Source organism: Rhinoderma darwinii, chromosome 8, assembly GCF_050947455.1.
Source record: "Rhinoderma darwinii isolate aRhiDar2 chromosome 8, aRhiDar2.hap1, whole genome shotgun sequence".
NCBI classification, from domain to species: domain Eukaryota; kingdom Metazoa; phylum Chordata; class Amphibia; order Anura; family Rhinodermatidae; genus Rhinoderma; species Rhinoderma darwinii.
This window is the reverse complement of record NC_134694.1, coordinates 104,340,502-104,346,515: the sequence shown is the minus strand read 5'-3', so window position 1 is coordinate 104,346,515 and position 6,014 is coordinate 104,340,502.

Here is a 6,014-nt window from a genome sequence, read left to right as displayed (position 1 = left end):
ATAAGAGTTCTCTGGCAGCCGCTTATTTCCCCTGTCCTACTGAAATAACGTGCACATTCAGGTAAGCAGCATGTAAAGGGGGAATCGGGACTGATGGACACGTATGTTAAGAGCTATCTTTAGAATTAGAAGGAATTATAGCATGACCGCATGTAACCTATTTAACTATCTTCACTTGCAATTGAACAGATGTCCACAAGGGGGCAGATTACAATCATGATAATGAAGCTCCTCCACATCATTGTTTGGGTTAAAAAGTTCACTTTATCTTGTCTCCAAAATGCTACACAGGGCTTAACAGAGACAGATCTGGACGTCATTGAAATATTTACCCCATTACTGAAGACTGATGTTAAAGGGGTTGTCCATAGGTCATCAGTATATGATTGGTGGGCGTCCGACACCCAGACTCCGCACCGATCAGCTGCTCTGGCTGCCTCAGGGTACTGGATGTTTGTGCCGGATGCAGATGGCTCCGGTCACAGTATAGCGGCCATACTGCAGCTCTGCTCCTATTCAAGTGACTAGGAGCAGAGTTGCACTACTGCAGCACAGCCGCTATGCAGTGTACGGAGCCATCTACATCCGACACTCGCCACTGCAAAACATCTGGTGCCTGGAGGCAGCCGGAACAGCTGATCTGTGCAGGGTCCGGGTGTCGAACCCCCACTGATCATATACTGATAACAGTTGCATCCGCCACCCATAGGCTATAATAGTATGCATTTAACGGATACGTTATGAAAAGTTGTTTGTGAGTTCATTATAATGGATTCCAATATAGCCTATGGATGACAGATGCCACGGATGGGCATCCGTCACAGTCTACACATGCGACCATATAGCCTAAGGCCGGATTCACACTAGCGTGTTCGGTCCGTGATATAAGGACCGTATATAGTCAGTATTTCCCGGACTGAACACAGTGCAGGGAGCCGGGCTCCTAGCATCATAGTTATGTACGGTGCCAGGAGTCCCTGCCTCGCTGCCGGACAACTGTCCCGTACTGACAACATGATTACATTAGGGGACAAGTTTCCCGCAGCGAGGCAGGGACTCCTAGTGTCGTAGATAATTATGGCGCTAGGAGCCCGGCTCCCTGCACTGTGTTCAGTCTGGGAAATGCGGCCGACATACGGTTCGTATATCACGGACCGAACACGCTCGTGTGAATCCGGCCTTAGACTGATCTTCCTTTTTGTGTGAGTTTAGAACTATTTGGAGTTGGAGCCTCGTCTTCCGTCATCTTATCACACACGAGAAATTATATGTTCCATGCAAGTAAAGCTGATCGTACACTAGAGATTTTGAATGGCCAAAAAGTCAGATTTAGACCAGAACGACAACGAGAACAACAACCTTCACAGAACTGCCATGAATGAAAAGTCTAAAAATCATAATGTATGGCCGGCTTTTGTCTAGAGAGTTGTTCCAATGACCATACAGAATTTTCTATATGTATAATGCTATTGATTGCTGATATCAGGCAACTAAACTTCTGTCATCATAGAGTTTAGATAGCGGTCAGCCAATGTTCGTTTGTCTGACACTATTTCCCTCCTGACTCCAGGACTCCACAAGTTGGTGTGTTTTTTTTCATTCAGAATTCCCTGCGGCTTCCATGATGGATACGCTACGTACTTTTGCTCAGTGTATCCGCCCTGTGTGCACTTACCCATATATCGGCAACATATTCCACAGTGCTTTACAATTGGGGAGTCAATGAGAGAAATATAAATACATATGTAGAGGTCTCCGCATAATTCCAGCAGCTTTTGCGGGAGACATGCCTGCTCTCCCCTGTTTCCAGAGAACAATCTGGAAGAGTAAGTATGTTGAATGCCTGATTCACACGAGCGCTGCGCATCTCGGACGTGAAAAACTGCAGTTTTTCACGTCCGAGGTGCATCCGTGCTCGGCGCTGCGAGACGCGATGTCACGCATCCCCCATAGTTGAGAGTCTATGGAGGGATGCGTGATGCGTGAAAAGATAGGACATGTCCTATTTTCGCACGGACCCTTCACACAGTCCGTTGAAACAACGGCTGTGTGAACGGCCACATTGAATTACATAGGTCCGTGGGACCGCCGTCCCACGGACGTTTAACACCTTCGTGTGAATCAGGCCTAAGACTCAAGGCAATAATTAAGCATTTTGGGTGGCATTATCCTTAATTCATACTGTCGCTGTCCAAAAAATTCTGATAATCTGGTATCTTTTTACGGCACAGAGCTGCAAAATAATCTATAATCTCACTACAAGTAGAAGCCTTTTAGGCCAGATTCACACGAACGAGTGCAAACTCGGACATGAAAAACAGCTGTATTCCACGTCTGAGTTGCACCCGTGCGGGTCCCGTTTTCACAGATCCCCATAGACTCGAGTCTATCGAGGGACTGTGAAAACGGAAGAAAATAGGACACATTCTATTTTTCAACAGACCCTTCACACAGTCCCTCGAAACAACGGCCATGTGAATGGCCCCAATGCGTCCGTGTGACTGATATTGTTTTAATGGCTTTCACACGGACATATACTACGGTCGTCTGAATTAGGCTTTTCCATGAGTCGTTTTTGTTGTGATTTTTTTTTTTTCCGCTATTTTCATAATGCGGCAAAACCGCTACGGTTTTTACATTAATGGTGTTGTTTAGCTGGGATTAAAAAAATTGCACCACAAAAAACAACTTAAACAGAACCTTATGTCAGCAAAATACTCAACTCTACTTACACTTAAGTATAAGGCTGGGTTCACACTGCATTTTTGCGGTGTTTCTTTTTTAAAAACTTTTTTTTTTATGAACTCCTGTTGAGCGACATGAGAGTTCATCCATATCTGATCGGTGGGGGTCCCGCTCTGTAATGTAGACATATGTATTGCCTTTCCTGGTGCTGGATTTCACGGGACGCCACTCCATTTCGGTCCGCCGTGGGGTCATGTGATCTGTACTCTGACAACCTAAAACCTACATTTTCTACCGGTGGTCAGTGTCTCCATGCAAGTCTAAGACCCACATGAAGGCTGTTATAGACTTGCATTGAAAGCTTGACTTCCGGTCCCTACATCAGATGCTGTAGGATACAGGGAGTCCGAATAAAGATTATGTGACCCCCACGGCGGCCCCTGAAATACAGCATCAGGTAAGTTAATACGCATCACTCCATTACAATACATTACATTTGCAAATGGGGAGAGAGCAGAAAAATAAAAACTCAGAGCGCATCTTTAAACTACTGCAAATGAGTGTAATGCTTGAAGTTGGTTGGTCTCATAACATATGGAGCCACAGGTGGAGACCACGGATATACAACGTGCAGAGATTTAATTAACATTCAGCTTTTTATTCATTAACTCCCAGACTCGCCAGCAGGGCTCTGGAATGGAGAAGACACTGTTATTATGCACCTCCACTCACACCCGAGTACCCAACGCTCGCCAGCTCCAGTAATGATTAGCGCCAGGCACTAACGATCTCTACTAATTAACAAACACATCATCTTAATTTCGGGCGTTCGATTTTCTATCCATTTTCTGGCTGATTCTTAACTCTTCGCTCTTTTCCTCCGGGCTCTGCTTTTGTTGTGTTCCCATTTATTTGTATTGAAAGGAAAATGCCTTAATATCTGATTTGGAATATTGCCCTTCTATAAATCCCTTAAAAGACCGCATCTCTAATATGGGATTCAGTTTTGAGCTCCACGTTGTAAAAAGGATATCGGAGAACTGGAAAGGGTTCAAAGGCGGCAGGGTTGCCAATTGTACGTAAATTTCAGATAGTAGCGTCCGGCAGAGAAAAAACATCGGGAACTTTCTTTATTCTTTGGAACTTTGCGCTGCGCATGCGCTGAAACTTACATGTGCGGTGCAAAGGAAGAATAGGTCGCGGCCGGGCATATTTTCAGATTCCGCTTGACTTCTGCAAAATCTGAAAATATGCAGGCCGCTGCCAAGTGAGGTCGGTGATGGCCCAGGAGTGGACCAATCCAGTCACCTGACCTCACGTCAACGTCATGAGGTCAGGTGACTCAGGTCAGATGACTGGACTGGTCGACTCCCGGGCCGCCACCGACCCCAGTCAGAAGTCGAACTCTGCCGCTGCTCCACATGACCTCCTCATCTCCTCCTATGTTGGGTCACGTCCGGCAGAGTGGGGAGTGGTAGCCGTAGGCTATGACTACTGCCCTTTGCTCTGTTTGCAGTGTAGCACTAAGAGAAAGGGGGGAAGACAAGAGAAAGGGGGTGAGTGTGGCACTAAGAGCAACAGGGGTGTGGCGCTATTTACAAGTGGGGGGACTATGTGGCGCTATCTACAAGGGTGACTGTGAGGCGCTATCTGTAAGGGGGACTGTGTGGCGCTATCTACAAGGGGGGACTGTGGTGCTATCTACAATGGGGGGCTGTGTGGCGCAATCTACAGGGGGCACGGTTAATATGATGGATCATTATTACCATCTGGGGCACTGTGGATTCAGAGTTAAACTTTAAAGGATGGGGTATAGGTGTGGAGGGTGCTGGAAAAGCGAGAAACCAACATGTCACGTGAAGGAATTTTGAGGCACATTTTTTATGCCTGCAAAATACGCGGTTTTCACATTGCTGTTAAAATGCGGTTTTGCTGCCATTTGCTGCAAAATGTTGCGGTTTTGCTGCAATTCGCCCCAAAATACGCATTTCGACCACAACATGTGCATGCAGCCTTGAGAATGAGAAGCTCGGAAAATTGGGCTTATTCAGCTTAGGAAAAAAAGACCCCTCCGAGGTGATCTCATTTACATTATTCACATGATTTATTCGTTCCAAGAACTGTACAAAGGACCAGGGAACGTACTTTACGTGTGGAGGCAAGAGGTCAGACATCAATTAAGGCGTAACTATAGGGGATGCAAAAGTTTGTTACATCCGGACCTTGGAGTCTAAGGCTGGGTTCACACGACCTATTTTCAGGCGTAAACGAGGCGTATTATGCCTCGTTTTACGCCTGAAAATAGGGCTACAATACGTCCGCAAACATCTGCCCATTCATTTGAATGGGTTTGCCGACGACCTGTAATTTACGCGTCGTCGTTTGACAGCTGTCAAACGATGACGCGTAAAATAACTGCCTCGGCAAAGAAGTGCAGGACACTTCTTTGCAATGTAATTTGAGCCGTTTTTCATTGAAGTCAATGAAGAAAATCTCAAGATTACGGGCGTCAAAGACGCCTCGCAAAATTGCGAGGAGGAGCATTTACGTCTGAAACGACGCAGCTGTTTGCTCCGGAAAACAGTCTGTCATTTCAGACGTAAAAGCCAGCTAGCGTGTGCACATACCCTAAGGGCGTGCAAAAGGTCCCTTTGACCAAATAAAGAGACCAGAACTACGCGGTAACGGTGGGCCCCTGTTTAGCCCGGGCCCCTGACGGGAGTACATCTGTGGGAAAAAGGAAATGCTCTCCTGATTGTCTCTTTGTTCCTGAAAGAATTTTGAGGCAGTTTTTCACGTCTGATTCGCACCCAAGCGGGACCCGTTTCACGGATCCCTCATAGATTTTAGTCTATTGAGGGATCTATGAAAAAGCACAAAAATAAGACATATCCTATTTTTTCACGGGCCCTTCACAGGGTCCATTAAAACAGCCATATGAACAGCCCATAGAAATACATCCAGCCGTCTGATGGCCATTAAAAAAAACAAAAACAGCATCACACAGACTATTTATATGTTTGGCTGAATAAGCCCTAAGACTGATACCCAATTGTTACACGATAGCCCTGTCCCATGAGTCTCCAATGGTTTCCTTACTGATTGTCATCCAAGGGGAACAAAGGGAGAACAATTCTACAAGCAGCCAACATTTTAGTCCTATAGATATTGAAACCAAGATGTTTTTGTTTTCTCAATTTGCGCACCGTTCTTTCTATTTTACACCTTTTTCTGTACAGAACAATAGAATTGTTAAATTTTTTACAAGAAACTTTCTTTTAAATATATTATATAAACTGCATTATTGGACACATACAATGAACATTAAC